Consider the following 21262-nt stretch of genomic DNA (forward strand, 5'->3'; position numbering starts at 1 on the left):
GCTCCCTCACAGGAAACATATGTAAATTGTTTTGTAAGAGGATATATTTCATACTATGCAACACTGCTGAAAGCACTATGCAAACCGGCATCATTCAACCGTAGGGACCGTAGGTTTATTTCATTCTTCAATACAGAGAACGGTAACAATCCCTCTTATTTCTTATAATAGTTGTGTATTGCTATATGGCAGGCAGTGCTCCCAGTGCCAGGTCTGAGCCCTACAAAGTGTGCCCACCTGTTATCTGCCTAGCATGTGCGTCTCGCCTCCCACTCTGCTCATGTTAAAAATACTTCTGTGTTCCTAGTATGACACAAAGTTAGCTTCTGGCCCTCCCAGTGGTTGTACTGGAAACGTCAGTCTTGAGGCTGGTACAGTTGAACTAAACGGAAAAGCATGCTCAGAATTCAATCACACAGACAAGTCAGAAATCTCTTTGTAGGTCTGGTAAGTTCATGTGTGCGTTAATTTTTATATAGCTAATTATTGCAGTAAGGCACGTCAGTGTATGTTTCCAGCCACACATTCTGCTGCACTTTGAGACTTATTTAATAAACTGCCACTATTAATTTTAAAGCGTGAATTTTTACTTTTGCAAAGTGTTTAGTAAAAAAGGAGAAGCAACAATCTACTTCTGTTTTTCTTACTTTTCCCATACATGGCTGAGTATTCAAACTGAACACAAGTTCAAATTGTTCATCAACTTTTATTTTGCAAATGAGCATTCAGCTTTAGAAAATCAACCCCACAAAGCAGGAGGAGTTTATTGTGTGAAAGGTGTATTAGGTGAAAGGTGTACTGCATATCAATGCAAGTGTTTATACTAGAGGCAAATATGCCACTTTTGTGATGTCCCAGTGGCAGTCCAATATTCCGTTTATTGGACCCATTTTGCCTTTGTTCTTGGACTGGTCGAATTATATTTTTAAACTTGTGTGAATAGAATAGGCTTTACCCCATCTCTCTCTTTTGGTTGGCATAATATAGTTTCAAATTACTAAAATGGATTTATTATTTTGAATGTCTTTACAATTGTATCTCACGGTCATTTTCTAGTAATGTCTACTTCTCCAACAAGAATATTTTTAGCCATGCCATCATTATGTTATTGTATGTAATATGTACTGAACTGAAGCTTTATTTTATTATGGATTGTTATTTTTTTTCATTCTCTTTATTATTATTTTCATTTGCTCCTGATCTATTTTAAATTGCTCCTGATACTAGCAGGAAAACTTTAAGCTGGCCATACCCTAGTAGATTTTCTTATGAATGTTAATGCAAAAAATCTTGTCATTCCATTTGACAATCCCATCAGAGACTTGACAAATGATGTTTGAACAGGATTGTTTGCTTTTAAAAATGTTATTTTTGAATGAATAGAATTTCCAAAATGAAAACCACATTCATGGTTATAATTTTGTTGCTTGAAAAAAAAAATGTCCACCCTGCCCTTCAATTTTTACACTAGAGTCAAAAATAATTATCAGTTTGACGCCATTACCTATTAAAAAATTGAATGAACATTCCAAAATCAAAATCGTCCATGACCAGCTTTACTAAGAAATATGGGGGTTGCTATTGCTGATCTTCATTGAAGAATATTAGTTGCCTGGCTGTTGAGCTTCAAAGCCTATGGGTCTATGTGGGGAGGTGAAATGTAACAGCTGTTCTAAATGTACACTATTTTTCTGAAACAAATGGACTAATTAGAAAAGTTGTGCTGCTGTATAATACTTGTAAAGATACAAGCAGAAACAAACAGGAGCCAATATTATAGTAAATTAGCAATAGATAGATTTATTAAATTGCTATACAGAGAAACCAGTCTCCTGCAGCAGTCTGTAAGCCCTGGCCAGGGAAGACAGTAGGGGATACTGAACTGCTTTAGTGTGTGGAGAAGGAAAGTCCCACTAGGAAGATGACAGCAGTCAAGCTCCATCCAACAAAGTCCCATCCTTTGGTGTGATGTCAGCTGCAGTGCTCATTCAGGAACGCGTATCAGAGAGGACCTCCGCATCATTAGTCTGTCTAAGGCACTACCTGTTGCTCCCTAATAGCAGCTATTTATATTTTATATATCTCCCTATAAGTATTTGCTATATTGCAGCATGTTATTTGGGGTGATAGTTTTGATTCCCATCTATTACAGCCAACATTGTTCCATCGGAAGGGTTGCGAGTTTGTCATTTTAAAGTGTTTTATTTAATACTTGAGCATTCCATATGAATTCATAAAAAGGCAAATTAAATTTTTTGGAGTAGGGAAAGTAGAAGATTGGTGATTATAGGATAATATTATTAATAATATTATTATTCAATATTTATATAAAAAGTTTGCTCAGCGCTGTACATTATACTGGGAGACAGTACATGAGACAATACAGTAACAATACAATACACGAGGGGTTCGAGGGCCCTGCTCCTTGGAGCTTACAATCTAGGAGGGAGGGGAAAGTGATACAGGAGGAAATCGCTGTGAGGGATGGAGTGGTAGGAGGAGTGGAGGAGCTCATCAGTTAGGTGAGGGCAGGGTAGGCTTCCCTGAAGAGATGGGTTTTCAGGGTGCGCCTAAAGGTGAGGAAGGTAGGTGACAGTTTGATGGATTGGGGTAGTGAGCACCAGAGGATGGGGGAAGACCTGGAGAAGTCCTGGAGTCGGGCATGGGAGGAGGAGACCAGGGAGCTAGAGAGTAGGAGGTCTTGTGAGGAGCGAAGAGTACGTTTTGGGTGGTATTTGGATATCAGGTCGGTGAGGTAGTTTGGGGCAGTATTATGAATAGCTTTGTACGTCAGTTTTAGAAGTTTGAATTTTATGCGTTGGGCAATCGGAAGCCAGTGGAGGGACTGACAGAGGGGGGTGGCGGATACGGAGAAGTTGGTAAGGTGGATGAGTCTGGCCGCAGAGTTCAGGATAGACTGTAGTGGGGATAGTCTGTGATGAGGTTAGCCGGTGAGGAGCGAGTTGCAGTAGTCGAGTCGTGAGATAATAAGGGAGTGAATGAGTTGTTTAGTAGTGTCTGGGGTTAGGAACTAATTTATTTTGGAGATGTTGCGGAGGTGGAGCCTGCATCAATTTCCCATTGATTGGACATGGGGCTGGAAGGACAGATTGGAGTCTAGAGTGACACCTAGAACTTTGGCTTGCGGGGAGGGACTGATGATGGCATTATTGGTCGTGATGGAGAGGTTAGGGGGGGGATGGGCTGGGGGGAAAACTAGGAGCTCGGTTTTGGAAAGGTTTAGTTTGAGGAAGTGGAGTGACATCCAATCTGATATATCGTTCAGCAGGTGGGCGATTCGGGCGGAGACTGAAGGGGTGAGGCAAGGGGTAGAGAGGTAGATTTGTGTGTCATCGGCATAGAGGTGGTAGTTGAAGCCGTGGGAGTGTATCAGTTGGCCAAGGGAGGAGGTGTAGATGGAGAAGAGAAGGGGCCTGAGGACAGAGCCTTGGGGGACCCCAACAGAGAAGGGAAGAGAGGGGGAGGTGGCAGCATTATAGGTAACACTGAAGGAGCGCTGGGATAGATAGGAGGAGAGCCAGGAGAGAGCGGATTCTCTGAGGCCAAGAGTGTATAGTTTTTTAAGGAGGAGAGGGTGGTCGACTGTGTCGAAGGCCGCGGAGAGGTCGAGGAGTAGGAGCACTGAGTAGTGGCCATTAGTTTTGGCGGTTAGCAGGTCGTTGGTGAGTTTGAGTAGGGCGGTTTCGGTGGAGTGTAGGGGACGGAAGCCAGACTGTAGAGGATCAAGGAGGTTGTTGTCGTTAAGGTGGGAGCTTAGGCGATTATAGGCTAAGCGCTCGAGGAGTTTGGATGTAAATGGCAGCAGGGAGATGGGTCTAAGCTTGTCCAGGTCGGTGGGGTCCAGGGAGGGTTTTTTGAGTATGGGAGTGATGTGCGTGTGCTTTAGGGGGGAGGGGAATGTACCAGTAGAGAGGGAGAGATTGAAGATATGAGTGAGGGAGCGTAGGATGGGGGAGGAGGGTGACCATAGGAGTTGTGTGGGGACAGGTGGTGAGGTGGGCTTCGGAGAAGACCTTAGTGACCTCTTCAGTGGTAGCAAGGTCGAACGAGTAGAGTGTTGGGGGTGTTTTAGTGTGCGGGATGTTAGGTGGGGTGGGGGTCTGGGCAGTTGCGAGGTCAGAGGAGGGGAGTGTTGAGGGGGTTACCATGGGAGGGAGGCTAGGCAGGGTGGAAGTCTGAGCATTGGCGATGTCCCTACGAATTGCATCGATGTTGTTTTGGAAGTGTTTTGCAATCTCTTGGGCGGTGAGGTACTGGGTGAAGGTGGGGGAGGGAGAGAGTAGGTAGTTAAAAGTAGAGAAGAGACGGCGAGGACTGGAGGAGAGGGTATTGATGAGGGTTATGAAGTAGGCTTGTTTGGCATCGTGGAGGAAGGAGGTGTAGGTAAGGAAGGCTGATTTGTATAAGGTGAACGCTTGTTGGTATCTGGTTTTGCGCCATAATCGCTCCAGTGCACGACTGCGTCGTTTAAGATTTTTGCTGTGGTCGTTCTGCCAGGGTTGAAGTGGTTGGGGTCTAATGCTACATGTGGTTAGGGGTGCTAAGGAGTCTAGGGCAGCTGACAGTGAGTTGTTATAAGCAGTAGTGGCCAGGTCAGGGCAGCACAGTGGAAGGATACTGTCGTAGAGTCGGTCAGCTGCAGAGTGGAGAGGGGCAGGGTTCAGGTTGCGGTGGTTACAGCTGGTGATGGTTTGATGTTTGGGGGGGAGGTGTTTGAGGATGGGGAGACAGAGAATGTAATGGGGTTGTGGTCAGAGAGAGGGAAAGGGGTGTTTGTGAGGTAGTGGGGGGTGCAGAGATGAGAGAAAACAAGGTCCAGGGTGTTCCCGTCAGAGTGGGTGGAGGACTGTGTACACTGTGTGAGTGCAAAAGAAGAGGTGAGGTGGAGGAGTTGGGATGTAGCTGGGTTATTGACGTTGATGGGGATATTAAAGTCTCCAAGGATGATGGTGGGTAGCTCTGAGGAGAGGAAGAAGGGTAACCAGGCAGATAAATCGTCTGGACCCATTCACCTAGACCGAGCGGTCGTAGAAGTGGTCGGGTCGGCATGCTCTTGTCACCACTGAGCACCTTCCAGGTCCTCCCAAATCCCCCCTCTCTCTCCTTCTCCTCCTTTGAGGCCCACTGCATCCAGCTATTCTCTCCTACCCCCCTGAGGATTGCAGTAATCTATCGGCCTCCTGGACCTATCACCAGGGATGAAACCCAGCGTCTGGTGATGTCTATGCATTCCAGACTTCAGGCTGTAATTGACTGCAAAGGATTTGCAACCAAGTATTAAAAAGTGAAAGTTTGATTTATGATTATTATTCTGTCCCATTACTTTTAGTCCCTTAACAAGTGGGAGTCACATATGCAAACTGTTGTAATTCCTACACTGTTCACCTGATTTGGATGTAAATACCCTCAAATTAAAGCTGACAGTATGCAGTTAAAGCACATCTTGTTTGTTTCATTTCAAATACATTGTGGTGGTGTATAGAGCCAAAAATGTTAGAATTGTGTCGATGTCCCAATATCTATGGACCTGACTGTATGCTGATTGCTTAGCTACATATAAGGCAAACTTTGGTAGACAGTGATGATTCCGTCACTGTCATCCAGTCTATTGCCAAGACAATAAAGATGGTCAGAAGCAGTCTTCCCTTCTGAAAGGACAATCCTAATTATGGATGTTACTTATTAGGAAATGTTCTAAATTACTTCATGCCACACACCTATGTGAAGACTGAAGCTTGAAATACTTCAATGAGAAATGTATACTGCATTTTGGCTATTAGATGGTACTGACACAGGAATTAATGGTGACATTTTGTTCAGCTTGCAGGAATGCTTCTGACATTTGTGCAATGAATGTTTTATAAATAGACCCCAAAGTGTATTGATGCAGAGATTGGTGCTTATGTCTTCATGTCACCACCACTCTCTGCATTATTCCGGACCACCCACCACCAGGAGAAGACCATCAAGGAAGAAGATCCAGCATGTCCAGTGACCAGCCAGAAGACAACAGAATAAAGGTAAGTATATAATTTAAAAAAGCATAACATACTGTTTAGAGGACCTTGTGGAAAGGGGCACAGAAACCAGAGGTTTGCTTTAAAGTGTAATAAGGTAGTGGCATATGCAGTATACAGTGATGTAAAGTGGGTAGCATAGATTCATTGTTGAAGGATTCTGGCTTATACAAGTGGAGTTCAAGTCAAACAGGGACTATTGAGTTTATATAATAAAAGCAAAAATTTCAAGGAGTGCAAACTGCATTTATTTTTCTACATACTCCCCTGCTACTTTTATGCACTTATCCCAGAATATAACTAATGACTGGAAAGTTTCAGCATAAAAAGATTTGGCAGCCTGCCTGAACCATCCTAGAACAGCCACCTTTACTTCGTCATCATTGCTGAAATGCTGCCCACAGAAAGATTTGTCTCTTGTGCAGTTATGCTTCAATTATCCAGTATCAAGCATTCCACGCACTGAATGTTCACAGGAATGACTGCTGTGAGCTGGGAAACACCACAGCCTGGATCGTCACTAATGGACCTAAGGCCATCTTTGAAACGTTTACACCATTCAAACGTCTTACTGCTGCTGAGCGTCTCATCACCATACTGTGTTTGAAGTCTTCTGTAGATATCTGTGGGTCTAATGCCTTCATTCACAAGAAACTTCATCACCACGCGCTGCTCCATGCACACACTAACACTGTTATCTGCCATCTTGATTAATGGTCTCTTGACTGGCCTGAGACATGTGCGCCACCTATCAGTAATATTAGAAATTCTGAAGGACCCTCTGCACACTGCTATATACCTGAGAGCTACCAGGCTTAGGTCTGGCTACTGACCCACATACAACAAACAAGAGATCCCTGTGCTCAAATCCCAATAGCTAGTACATGCATTTATCCATCAGGTGCTAAAGGGGTGTAACCACATATTAACACTAGAAATTCTGAGGACCCTCTGCACACTGGTATATACCCTTTCAAGCAGACTTTGCAATAAGTAGGGATATTTGGTTCACACATATTGCAATACATGTTTAAGCTGGCCAACTGCATCAAAGTAATAGGACACACTTGCCAATTACTACTGTGTGTAGTACCACCACCCTGGCATTCCTTTTTATACCTGTAAATTTAAAAGTCCCGGTTTGACTTGAATGCCCCTCGTAGTTTTCACAGTAAGACGATTTAGGCGTTTCCACATCTTACTTTCCCCTAAAGCCTGATCTGAAATTCTTTGCTATAAGCAAATTGTGTAAAAAAATTATATAAAATACTGATCACTTCCCCAAAGTAGTACAATGTTTCTATGGTAACATTATACTACTTTGGTCATAGTGTAATATAAAAAAATTTATTTTTAAAAAATTTAAAAAAAATTAAAAAAAAAAAAATTATATATTTTTTTTACTGTCACCAGTGTCCCTAATCAGCGCCACACCAGTTATATGCTGATGCTGGACTGCACTAGTGACAGTATGTAAAAAAAAAAGTGAAAATAATTTTTTTTATTTCTTCATTTTTCAAAAAATTACAAAAAAATTACAACTTCAAAAAACTCGGCATGCCGAAATACGTCGGACTGTCTACTTTGCTAAAAGGGGTAATTTGGGGGATATCTGTACTTCAGGATTGATACATTTTTAAATATATCCTAAAGTTTGTGAACTCTTTAACTTTCCTACAGACTAAATAATAAATACTGATTTGGGTTATTTTCACCAAATAAATGTAGCAGAATACATCTTGGCCTAAATTTATGAAGAACAATTATTTATTTGCAAACTTTTATAACAGAAGCAAAGAAACATGTTTTTTTTTCCAAAAGTTTCGGTCTTTTTTTGTTAATTTAGCAAAAAATGAAAACCCCAGTAATTAAGTACCACCAAAAGAAAGCTCTAGTAGTGTGAACAAAATGATAAAATTTTAGTTTGGGTACAGTGTTGCATGACCGCGCAATTGTCATTCAAAGTGTGAGCGCTGAAACCTGAAAATTGGCCTGGGCAGGAAGGGGGTAAAAGTGCCCGGTATTGAGGTGGTTAATAATATTAAGAAGATTAGTGAGATGTACACCAATTGTATAATAAGAGGATGACTGCCAGGATGGAGGAGTAGAGGTATTGTTTAGTGTTAATGCAGACACCGGCTTATTGACCAAGAGAAGTGGTACTGTGCATCCTTCATTCATACAAAATCAGAAAAGATATTGAGAATTATACCCACAACACAGCAATAAGGCATATAAAAAAAAAATAGATGTCAGTGCTAAAATCAGGGACAGATGACCAAACCTGGGACTGCCCTTGAAAAACAAGGAGTGAGGAAATTGCTGATGGTTTGTAAAATCCACCTTGTTATGTGTAGCATTGGTTGCTGTGACTGAGATAGGGCGGAGATGGCTGATATCTGGGGCTAACATAAACAAGTTTCAAGAGGGGCAGAGGTTAGATTGTGAAAAAAAATGGTATGAATTGAAGTGACAAAAGGTCGAGAAAACACTCAGGAAAGAACAACAGAGTAAAGCAAATAGTGTAATGCCCACAACCACATGTGACTGGGTTCTCCTTCTAGACTTTTTCCCCACTCATGAAAATATATTGGGCTTTGCGAATCATGAAGCATGTACTGTATATAAATGGGTTTTTAAAAGGATAAGTTCATCTTTTAACAAAAGCAATAAATGAATATTTTTTTTTGCAGGTAAAAAAAATATGCATAATTATTTGTTCTGGAGCCTGCAGAGCATTGCACCAGTGATCAGCAGATCGCTGGTGCCATGCAGGTCTCCCCCTGACCCATCAGTGTATCTGCTTGTTCGTACATCCTGTATGGGCAAGCAGATACTTACTGACGTTGTGATGGATTTGGTAAAATGCCTATTTCATTTCCTATTGAATATATATATATATATATACGCTATTTCTATAAGTTTTATAAATATTTACTTTTATACTTTAATACATATGTTGTGTGAATATTTTCTGCCTGCTGGGCTTTGTGGTACTATAAGAAATCCTTGCTTAAGAAATGTCTGCTCACACACACAGACCCCCTCCCACCGTGTGATTTGGGAAACAAAAGAATGTTTTTCTTCTCTATAAGATAAGACTGAAGAAGATCACACCTATACCATGAAGGAGATTGTTTTCGTGTGGAAATGACCAATCAAAGACTAATATAATGCTTATGCTGTTGTCACATGACTCTCGCATCATTCTGCATATATAAGTTCACTTTCTCATTATAATAAACTAGAAGTATTCATAGACTGAACTTGTGTGTCAGCGTGAGTCCCTTCCAGTGTGCGCACATTTCAAAGCTAGCGTCATAAATTAGGACAGGAACAGATAAGCAGTGGACGATTTTAGTCCGTGACTAAAACAATTGGTGCCGAAACCCGGGAACTGAGTAATGAACCTGCAGCCAGCCGACATGAAAAGGGCATTAGCTGTCAGTCAAACTGGACAGGCCAGAGATTGATCGCCTCTGGAGCATAGTAAGATATATTTTGCTATCTTACCATTGCTTATCCTGTCTTTGTTGTTGATTCATACCTGTGCCTAGTACGGCTGCTAAAGGTCACTAAAGGCAGGTAACCTGGCTTGCCCGGAGTTTATTTAAATATACCTGCATGTGCTTATCTGTTACCTGGGTCTCTGTTGTGTGTTTTTATGTATCAGTCTTGAGGTGGAAGAGGAGTGGACCTACTGAGGGTTTTGACACATAATTTCTCTGGGTGTGTGGTAACCTTGTGTGTTGACCACAAGAGAGGAGGTGTCGGGTTACGCGTCACTTTAGTGTGACAGCGTGGTGCCGCAACTGTTTGTGTGGGTTACGATGATTTACTCAGTGATCTGTACTCATAGCCCACCAAGATAGACTGCTATGTTATGTCCTAAATGTATGTCTGTAAGTTAATGTTTGCCATTCATAACAGAAGGTTGGGGTTTGTTAAGGGTTAAGGAAAGTTTGGACAGCAGCCTGTGAAGTGTCTTAGATTTCTGTTAGGAAGGACAGAGAAGGGGGGAGGAGATGGGTCAGACGCTGATAAGACCCCTAGAAAGGAATGTTAGCATGTGACCTGGTTGCAGAGAGAGAAGAGGAAAAGTATGTGGAATTAAAGATAAGGAGGGAAAAAAAAAGAGAAGAAAGATGTCTCAGTTGACAAACATGTGCTGAAGACAGCAAGAAGTTTGGTATAATGTAGCCAAAGTTATCCACAAAGAGCAGTGGACAGAACAGGTATTGCTACAGGGAAAAAAAAAACAAAAACTGTTTATGTGTTAAAATATTGAAAAGGATTACTGGCATGTCATATTGTGAAGAGGTGTGAAGGAAGTGAAGCAGTTAAAAAGTTCTCTAAAGTAGCGAAAGTTTGTAAGCTGAAAGGTCAGGACTGGCATAAATCATTGTAGGAACAGAGAGGAATGTTATGTGAAAAAAGGTTTGCTGAACGTGACAGAAGCTTGGTAAAAAAAAAAAAAAAACTGCAAAAGCGTTGCATAAAGAAGGATGGTTGGAATGTGGGGCGGAGGAGGGGAGGGACAGCCCTGCCCTTTTGTCTAACGCCTACTTTATGCCCACCACCCCAGCCCTGCCCAGTACACTTCCTGCTAGCATCCATCTTGCTACACCTGTATGATCACTTCCTGCCCAGCCCAGTACACTTCCTGATGGCAGCCATCTTGCTACACCTGCTTTGTCCCTTCCTGCCCAGCCCAGTACACTTCCTGAAGGCAGCCATCTTGCTGCTCCTGCTTTGTCCCTTCCTGCCCAGCCCAGTACACTTCCTGGAGGCGGCCATATTGGTACACCAAATTAGACAAATGGAAGGCCAACGCCTTGAGTGAGCCGCCTCTACCCAGTGTGTCCGGTCTTACAAGTCAATGGTACATTCTACGTAGCACCAGATGTGCTGATGTGCAGAATCCCAAGTTGTCTATGGTCCACAGGACCCGAAGATATTGGACGTTTAAAAGGTACCCCCAATTATGGTGGAACTGAAGCCTGGAGCTCCCCTACCCAGGAAACCACAGTACCCACTGAAACCAGCGCAATCTAAGGCCATTTCAAAGCAGGTCAAGTCCCTTGTGGCAAATGGTGCTGATAACGCCAAGGCCATGGCACAGGAGTATTGGCCCAGTCCCACGGAGACTGCCTACGACCTGTAGGCTACTACTCATGCCGTTTGGACCCAGTGGATAGAGGAGCACCCTCGTGTCTGCGTGCAGTTTTCGCTGCTCCAGCTCTGCTGGATAAGACCTCTGATATCGTACTGGGACATGAACTTGTTCTTCTGGCGCCACATGACATTGCTGCCATTTTAAACCAAGTCCAACCTAAACATTTGTCCACAGCGAGGCATCTTAGACTACAGTGTTCCCTCCAACTTCCTGATAACGTCACTCTCCTACGTTGCCAAACCCTGAATCCGGCCACTCTCCTCCCAATTGCTGAGGGGGGTAATGAAGGTAATGCAGAAAGTGGAGAGGATGATGGAGCCACTGAGCCTCATAATTGTCTTGAAGTGATGAAAATGGAAATCTTCCATCTCCCCCACAGTGAGTGAAACACCTCTGCAGGATCCAGACTTCACTTTCTTTGTTGATGGTTCCAGATATGCAGATGAAGGAGGCAAATATTATACAGGTTTTGCGGTCTGTTAGAAGCTTTCCTTAACCTAATATCTAATATCTTCTTATTAACAGTACTAACATAAGTATGAATGAGTTGGATCTTAATAGAATAATTGAGTTATTATATTTATATTTGTTCTAGATTGGGAAAAGTAAGTAATTAGACTTCATAGTCTGTGAATATACATATGAACATATATCTTGGATTTTCTTTACATTCTAGCCACACATGTGGTAGCAATTGGTCTAGCCATCCTCCCCCATCTATGTAAGAGATAAAGTTACACTCAGACTTTAAGAGAAGTAGACTGGAGGTTTTGTTATATATATATACACATCTGTTTCCAATTATCTTTGTGGGACTACAAGTATACCAGCCCATTTTGAGGAAAAGGTGGGGGCTGGATTGCTCTTTCTAGAGCAGGACAAAGGTTTAAATCACACATTCTTTGGGCAGCAAGGCGAAGGGAGCTGCTTGCTCATATCCACACACATTCATATTATACACACACAATTACATACAATTTTATTATTAAGAACTTAACTATACTTTTTGGACTTTATTTAAACATTCTGTATTCCAATATTTTATTTCTAATTTTATGCAACATTATAATTAAATCATCTTTTTGAGTTTATACAAGAAGTGGAAGGACTTTCTATTTGAACATTTCTCATCAATACAAGTTAATAAAATATCGAGACAATACGATATTTTACAGTGGCGAGCCTCCAGTTCGATTTGTTTCCGATGCTCGCTTATTTTTGACTTTTTTCTCTTTCACCTTGATGTGAGGGAAGTTGTTTGCAAACTCAGCAAAATATGAAATCAAGCTTTCAGGAGAAGTAAAAGTCTGCAACAGATGAATCGTCGGCATAATCGAGAACCTAATTGCAGAATTGGTGAGAATTTTGCGCAATTGCAAGAAACGCTGTTCCTTGGTGATGTCATTTCCCGCCAAGAGAGACAAGACGCGTAATGTAAAGAAAGACCTTCTTAATCGGTAAGTAATGGATTTTATTGATGAATTATTTTATTGATGAATTATCATCTGGATGCCAAGGCCAAAATATTCTCAGTACTTGAAATCGCCAATAGCCATTTGTCAGTACCCTTAGCTAAGAGTTGTCAATATAAACTTGCCTTTAGCTTCAACAAAGAAACGTATACATTCACAAGACTAGCCCCAGGCTTAGATTTAAGTGATGGAATTGTTCATGAGTATTTGGGAAAAATATTATCTAAATTCTCTAGGCCAGAATGTATTGTCCAGCATGTAGACAAGCTTCTCTTGTCTACACAAAATATAACTGAGCATATCACTCTTTTGTCTGAAATATTTACGTTGTTACAAACAGCAGGATTGAAATTGAATACAGAGAAAGTTCAGTTGATGAAAAGACAGGTGGAATTCCTTCATATGCAAATTAGTCATGGACAGAGACAGTTGTTGCAAGAAAAAGTTAGCACTATTTCTGCTTATCCAATTCCAACAAATCGCAAGGCTTTGCATCAGTTTTTGAGCGAAGTAAATCATTGTAAAGATTTTATACCCAATTTTGCAGAGAAGTCTAGATCATTATTTGATCGTTTGAGACAAAAAGATGGTGTATTGGAACAATGGGATCAAACTGAGAAAGAAGCTTTTGAACTATTGAAATGGGATTTGCAGAATGCTACTACATTAAATACTGTTGAGTTTTGTAGTAAAATTCCTTTTGTTTTAGAAACCAATGTTTCCAATAATGCAATCTCAGCAACTTTGTCACAATTAAAAGAAGGTAATCAGAAAATAATAGGTTTCTTCTCAAGAACTTTGACAAATATGGAGAAAAACTTTGATGCACATATGAAAAAATTGTTAAGTGTTTTCTTTGCAGTCAAAATAACTGAACACATTGTGAGGTCAAGTAAGATCATATTACAGACACCTGATTCATCACTGAAACTCCTAGAGGAAGATGGTTCAACAGAAAATTATCGTGAAAATTATCCTATATGGTACAAAACACTGTCTTCCAAACACATTCAGATAGATGTAACAAAAAGACATTTTCAGGAAAACATACCAACACATGTTTGTACAGCTGTAGGTGAGAAGTTTGTACCTCATGTTTTCAACATAGGAACTGAGAAAAGTTTGAAACCAGTAGGTATTACTGCAGATCAGTCTTACACTACAAGAAGTGAGCCAATACAGAAAACAGTTACGCATTTTTCCAATGTTATAGAGATAAGATCAAAGGCATGATCCTTTGTCATCTCTGGGTTGATACAAAACCTTTTTTGGTTTTGAAACCAAGGTTTTGAATCATAACCAATAATGGAGATGTAGCGCCCTGTTATATTTATTTTTGTTTATTTCAGGTACTTATATAGCGTTGTCAATTTATGTAGTGCTTTTTACATATATAGTACATTCACATAAGTCCCTAACCCTCAAGAGGTGTACAATCTAAGGTCCCTAACTCACAGTCATACATACACATACTAGGGCCAATTTAGATAGGAGCAATTCTCCTACCAACATGACTTTGGAGTGTAGGAGGAAACCGGAGTACCTGGAGGAAACCCACGCAAGCACAGGGAGAACATACAAACTCCAGGCAGGTGATGCCATGGTTGGGATTTGAATCAGCGACCCTAGTACTGTTAGGCGGAAGTGCCTGCATTCTAAAATAGAACACTACAAGTCAATAAGAAGTGTTATAATCAAAATATGTCTTCCATGTCATGACTAGAAATGTTTGTGATTATGATATGTAATATTAACAGATAAATGTAAGAGGATTAATCCATGTAAAATTATCAATGCCAAAATAATGATACTGCATTTCTGTTACAGGAAATGACCTAAGAGTAACTGTTAAAGGAAGAAAATTCAAATATTTCTAAACCTTTCAGATGATAATACATTTTCCAAGAAGGAAATTTATTCTGGAAGAAGCTTTGCGACAAGAATTTCATTCATCATAGTTTTTGTTGTTCTTTTTATGTTCAATAAAGTTATTTTAACTTTACAGAGCGCTAGAAGAAGACAAGACATCTCAAGGCATCTCATAGAGGAAGAACTTAAAAAACAATTGACTTTTGACTACTGATGAAATAATTCATTCATCAGATATATTGGGTTTTTTTTGTGTGTACATTTTATTTTGACATAATATGTTTACCATATCAAGATGAGATCAGTTTTCACATGAACATTTGCAATCACACACTATGTATTTTCAGAAGTGAAAGGGTTAAACTTTTGTTACAACAGAGTCACTCTACTTAGTTAGAACATCTGTTGTTAATTAAGCTAGAGATAAGTTTTTCTAAGGTACATATAGAAAAACTTAGGCAAGCTTTACATTGTTATATGTATGTTTTTTAAAAAAAAAAATCATTTGATATACATGTATGGATTGAAGTTAGAGAACATATGTTATGTTTAAATGTTGATAAGGTAATTTGAAAAATGTATGGATTATAGAACTGTGTGCTACACACATTTTGGAGGGAAAATATGAAACATCTATTTTTTAAGTGACATATTTTAAAGTATTGTACTATAATGTTACAGTTATACATTTATTAAGGAGATGAATTATTTGGTAAAAGGAAAATAATAAGGGTAAAAATATTTTTATGTGATACATAACAAAAGGTTTATCAAAGAATTTGTTTTCCCATTATAGAATCAAATTAAAGATATGTTCAGATCAATTATCTTAAGATCCAAAAACGCATGAATGGATACGAAAGTGACGAGAATGTGTATAAATGGATTAAGATAAGGAAAATGATTAAGATTCGATAAAATCGATCATTTTGAGAGGGAAATGTTAGAAGCTTTCCTTAACCTAATATCTAATATCTTCTTATTAACAGTACTAACATAAGTATGAATGAGGTGGATCTTAATAGAATAATTGAGTTATTATATTTATATTTGTTCTAGATTGGGAAAAGTAAGTAATTAGACTTCATAGTCTGTGAATATACATATGAACATATATCTTGGGTTTTCTTTACATTCTAGCCACACATGTGGTAGCAATTGGTCTATCCATCCTCCCCCATCTATGTAAGAGATAAAGTTACACTCAGACTTTAAGAGAAGTAGACTGGAGGTTTGTTATATATATACACATCTGTTTCCAATTATCTTTGTGGGACTACAAGTATACCAGCCCATTTTGAGGAAAAGGTGGGGGCTGGATTGCTCTTTCTAGAGCAGGACAAAGGTTTAAATCACACATTCTTTGGGCAGCAAGGCGAAGGGAGCTGCTTGCTCATATCCACACACATTTATATTATACACACACAATTACATACAATTTTATTATTAAGAACTTAACTATACTTTTTGGACTTTATTTAAACATTCTGTATTCCAATATTTTATTTCTAATTTTATGCAACATTATAATTAAATCATCTTTTTGAGTTTATACAAGAAGTGGAAGGACTTTCTATTTGAACATTTCTCATCAATACAAGTTAATAAAATATCGAGACAATACGATATTTTACACGGTCACTACTGTAGACACAGTCCTACAGGCAAGAGCCCTATCGTCAGCAATATCTGCACAGGGAGCTGAACTTCAAGCACTCACAACAGCATGCCAGATGATGGAAGGAAAAAGGGCCAATATCTACACAGACTCCAGATATGCCTTTGGGATGGCCCATGACTTTGGACCCATATGGAAGGCAAGAGGATTTATGACTGCGGCAGGTACGTCCATAAGACATGGAGCAGCCATTGGACGACTGCTGGAAGCACTCCTTCTACCCATTCAAGTGGCTATTCTGAAGGTAAAGCTCATGGGAAATTAAACTCCTCAGAAGCCAAAGGCAATAATCTGGCAGATTTGGCGGCAAAACGAGCGGCCATGGGACCACCAGAAATGGAAGGAGAGGTGACCGGAGAGTGGGAACCTATATTCACCTTACAGACCTTACCTGTGGACAGAAGCTACCTCAAGGAACTCCAAGAAGCAGCAAGTCCAGAAGAAAAAGAAAGCTGGAGACGGAGAGGAGCTATTCTCAAAGACGGTCTGTTTGAGTGCAACAAGAGGCTTTGTTTACTCAAGAATATGTTTCCAGCTGTAGTCCAGTGGGCACACGGAGCAGCCCATCTGTCAAAGAGCCTCATGAACTCTCTCATCAACAAGTACTATGTAGTGCCTGGAATCACCACATTGACGAACAATTTTTGCAGAACATGTGCCATCTGTGCAAAATGCAATCCGGGACGCACAGAGAAGACACCACAGAAACACTTGGCCAAACCCCTATAACCTTTTCAAAGGATACAAATTGATCATATCCAGATGCCAAAGAGTGGGCGGTTGAGTACACCCTAGTGGTGTTGGACATGTTTTCCAGTTGGCCAGAGGCCTTTGCTGTAACTAACATGACTGCTAAAACAACTGCGAAGAAACTCCTCACTGAGGTTGTATGCAGATATGGGCTTCCAGAGGTGATAGAGAGTGACAGCTTCAGTAACCAAAGAAATATGGGCGGCATTAGGAGTCACTCTGGCGTTCCATACCTCCTATCACCCCCAAAGTAGTGGGAAAATAGAAAGAATGCTAAAAATAGCCCAAGAGACTGGCATGAGTTGGCCAGACAGTCTGTTTATTGCCCTATTTAGTGTCAGATACACACCAAGGGGAGAACACTCCCTATCCCCTTATGAGATTTTGTTTAGCTCAGCCCCCAGACTTGGTTGTTATTTTCCACAACAGTTGCAATTACAATTTGATGTGTTAACTGATTATGTGACTGTATTATCACGTGAATTAACCCGTATCCATGTCCAAGTGTTTTCTCCATTCCAGATTCTGAGTCAGATACAGGAGCTCACAGCCTATTACCTGGAGATTGGGTTTTAGTAAAGACATTTATGAGGAAACATTCCCTTGAGCCAAGATATGATGGTCCATTCCAAGTTCTGCTGACCACAGCCCCTTCTGATAAGGTGGCCAGGAAGAACACTTGGATACACGCCTCCCAAACCAAGAAAGTCCCAACCCCTGAGGAAAAGGCGTCATCTACACCATGACAATTATGTTGTATATCCTTTTTCTTATAAGTCTGACAGAGGCTCAACAGGTGGATATCACCGAAATAGGCGACACCACTATATTTTGGTACAACTCATCCAACACTCATGTAGCTATTTTCACCTTTGATTTCTGTAGTATAGATCCCACGTGGTGCTATGACCATAATCTATATGATCTTGACACAACGAGCATGTTCCAATAGTAGTGACCAGGTATACATATGTGTCATGGATGATTACTGGGGACCAAAAGATTAGAATAAGATTGGAAGGGATTTGGACTGGTGAGTATGCCCTTGCAAAGGCCATTATGCCTCTCCACATCCTAGCAGAAAATATCCGACCCAACGCCTGGCCGTAGGAGGAAGCAAAAAGCTCCTTCTGGCAGTTTTGACCCACATGTGTATATAGATGCTATTGGAGTCCCAAGGGGGGTGCCTAATAAATTTAAAGCCAGAGTAAAGCAGGCTTCGAATCCCTGATTCCCATGATAACTGTTAATAAAAATGTAGATTAGATAAATTACATATACTACAACCAACAGAGGTTTGTGAATTACACCAGGGATGCCCTTCAAGGAATCGTTGACCAGTTAGCCCCTACATCCTACATGACATTCCAGAATAGAATGGCTCTGGACATGATTTTAGCAGAAAAAGGAGGTGTCTGTAAAATGATAGAAGGAACCGGAACATGTTGTACATATATTCCTGACAATACTGGCTCGAATGGTAAGGTTACTCTGTCTATAAAGAAATTGGAAGATCTGTCAGTTGAGTTGAAAAAGAATTCAGGGATCACAGACTTGTGGGATCAATATTTCAGTTGGATGAGTGGGTGGCAAAAGATACTTGTCCAAATAGGGGTAACTGTATTAATAATTCTGATTCTCCTGGTCCTGGTTATATGCTGTGTTATACCATGTGTGAGGAAATTGATGAGCAAAGCTGTAGACAACAGAACACCTACCTTCCTGAACCAGGAGCAAGAGGATCCCCACATGATAGATGAAGGAAAACCTTATACCCTATTACGGTCCCTCCCCGCCAATAGTAATCTCACAATTTTGTAGGGATAGCATCTGACTTCCTTATGTACAAAGCCTGTGGCAAGGGGGGTGATGAAATAGTCATCACCTGTCTAACGTACAGCATAAAAGAGTTCCAAGGCAAATAAGGACAGATGAGCTAGGCTTTATAGGGACAGAGTAAAATAGTCATTTTAAGGGGGGACTGTGATGGATTTGGTAAAATGCCTATTTCATTTCCTATTGAATATATATATACACGCTATTTCTATAAGTTTTATAAATATTTACTTTTATACTTTAATACATATGTTGTGTGAATATTTTCTGCCTGCTGGGCTTTGTGGTACTATAAGAAATCCTTGCTTAAGAAATGTCTGCTCACACACACAGACCCCCTCCCACCGTGTGATTTGGGAAACAAAGGAATGTTTTTCTTCTCTATAAGATAAGACTGAAGAAGATCAACCCTATACCATGACGGAGATTGTTTTCGTGTGGAAATGACCAATCAAAGACTAATATAATGCTTATGCTGTTATCACATGACTCTCGCATCATTCTGCATATATAAGTTCACTTTCTCATTATAATAAACTAGAAGTATTCATAGACTGAACTTGTGCGTCAGCGTGAGTCCCTTCCAGTGTGCGCACATTTCAAAGCTAGCGTCATAAATTAGGACAGGAACAGATAAGCAGTGGACGATTTCAGTCCGTGACTAAAACAACAGGAAGGCTCAATGAACTACCACAGAGCTGTGGAACTCCGTGGTAGTTTATTGAAAACTACAAGCTGACAGCCACAAAGGCTGCTGGGACTTGTGGTTTTCCGCTTCACAGAATACTGTGAATGAGTGACGCAGCCAGGTGGGCTGAGGCCCGCATAGCCTAATTTTTTTTTAAATTGTGACAGAAGATCCCCCCCTCTATCTGCCACAATGGCGATCAGGGGCCGGTCCTATTGTAACATGTTATACCCCGAATATGGGTTTTTGTGTAAATACAGCAGCTGTAAAAAACTGTCTAACACAGTGTTTATAAACATTGTTCACATATGCGATACAAGGTAACACTTAGTTTTGTACAACATATGTACTCGTTTCATTTATCTGCAGATCAAAGGAATGAGCTTCAACTTCCATGTAATGTCAGTTAAAGCAAGTAGTTTTTTGTTTTTTTTTTTAATTAAATTTGTTTCTATTTGAGCCATTTTTAAAGCTAATTGTTGGCCATTTGCACAGTAAAAATATGTTTGCTTTAATAATGTGTCCCATCTTTGGTTACTGCAGCTTTTGTTATATCTTTCTTTTACTTTTTCAGCAGAATCTTGTCGGTGCTAAACATCTGGCACTGAGATTGGTAGTTTTGGCTTCAGTATACTGATCTTGGTGGGGCACTCGCTCAGTACCTCCTCCATTCAGAGAAAACCTTGCATTCTTTTAAGTCTGTGATTGGATCAGGTGTGAATCAGGTGTGAATGCATGTCACATCAATGCCACATCAGTGCCCATCAGAGCTGCCTTTCAGTGCCAAAAAATGTTCTCATTATTGGCGGTGGGGGTGGGGATGGGGAATGGAGGTGGAAGAGTGGAACTTTCGTTTTCAGTGAAGTTCCACTTTAACCACCGTCTCCTGCCCACCATATAAGGAAATAACGGATGGCCGAGTTTCTCTTGTTCTGGGAGGATGTCATACAACATCCTCCCACTCCCTGCACATGCACACCCCTGGGGCGCGCGGCACGCTGTGTCTCTGGGACACATCGGATCACACTAAAGAGGCGATGATGTTGGCTCTATCATGTGATCAGCTGTTTCTAATCACAGCTGACCGTATGTAAACAAGGAAATGCCAGTTATTGGTAGCCCTCTCCTCACGCTGACAACATGTGAGGAGAGGAAAGCCAGTAATTGGTTTTACTCAGAGGGGACATCTACACTGATCATCAGGGTAAGGATGATCAGTGCCCTGATGATCAGTATAGCCCCATCACTGCCCATCAGTGCCACATACAAGGGCCCACCAGAGCTGCCGATCAGTGCCGCCTATCAGTACCCATCAGTGATGTCTGTCAATGCCCATCAGTGCCACCTATCAGTGGCTCCTTATCAGTGCCCATCACTGCAGCCTCATTAGCGCACTTCAGTGGAGAAAAGAGTATTTTTTAGTTTTCTTAGCAAAAAATAAAAACCCAATGGTGATTAAATATGACCAAAAGAAAACTCTATATGTCTAAAAAAAAAAAAATAATAAAAAAAAAATTGTTTGGGTGCAGTGTTGCATGACTGCGCAATTGTCATTAAAAGTGTGACAACACTGAAAGCTGAAAATTGGCCTGGGCAGGAAGGGGGTAAAAGTGCCCGGTAGGCAAGTGGTTTTAAGAATCAAAAAAGTTATTTCCATATAAGCAAGACCAATATCAGAAAAGTAATAATTGCTCTGGTCAATAGGGAGTGTACAGGTGTGACAGCCGAACTGGTTAATAATTATGAAAGATCAGC

The 21262-nt window shown here is 40.6% G+C and overlaps 1 protein-coding gene across 2 annotated transcripts in view; it reads left to right on the forward strand.

The window, feature by feature from the left end:
- The first annotated feature begins 355 nt into the window (after positions 1-355).
- Positions 356-21262, forward strand: part of LOC149459186 (beta-galactoside alpha-2,6-sialyltransferase 1-like) — a 70179-nt gene continuing 49272 nt past the window's right edge. For both annotated transcript variants that reach the window (XM_089681552.1, XM_089681554.1), the window contains exon 1: positions 356-447. The gene's annotated coding sequence lies outside the window, so the exon portion shown is untranslated. The remainder of the gene's footprint in view (positions 448-21262) is intronic.

Source organism: Staurois parvus, unplaced genomic scaffold (genome assembly GCF_062004578.1).
Source record: "Staurois parvus isolate SC_StPar_1 unplaced genomic scaffold, SC_StPar_1.0 ptg000270l, whole genome shotgun sequence".
In the NCBI taxonomy this organism is placed as follows: Eukaryota; Metazoa; Chordata; class Amphibia; order Anura; family Ranidae; genus Staurois; species Staurois parvus.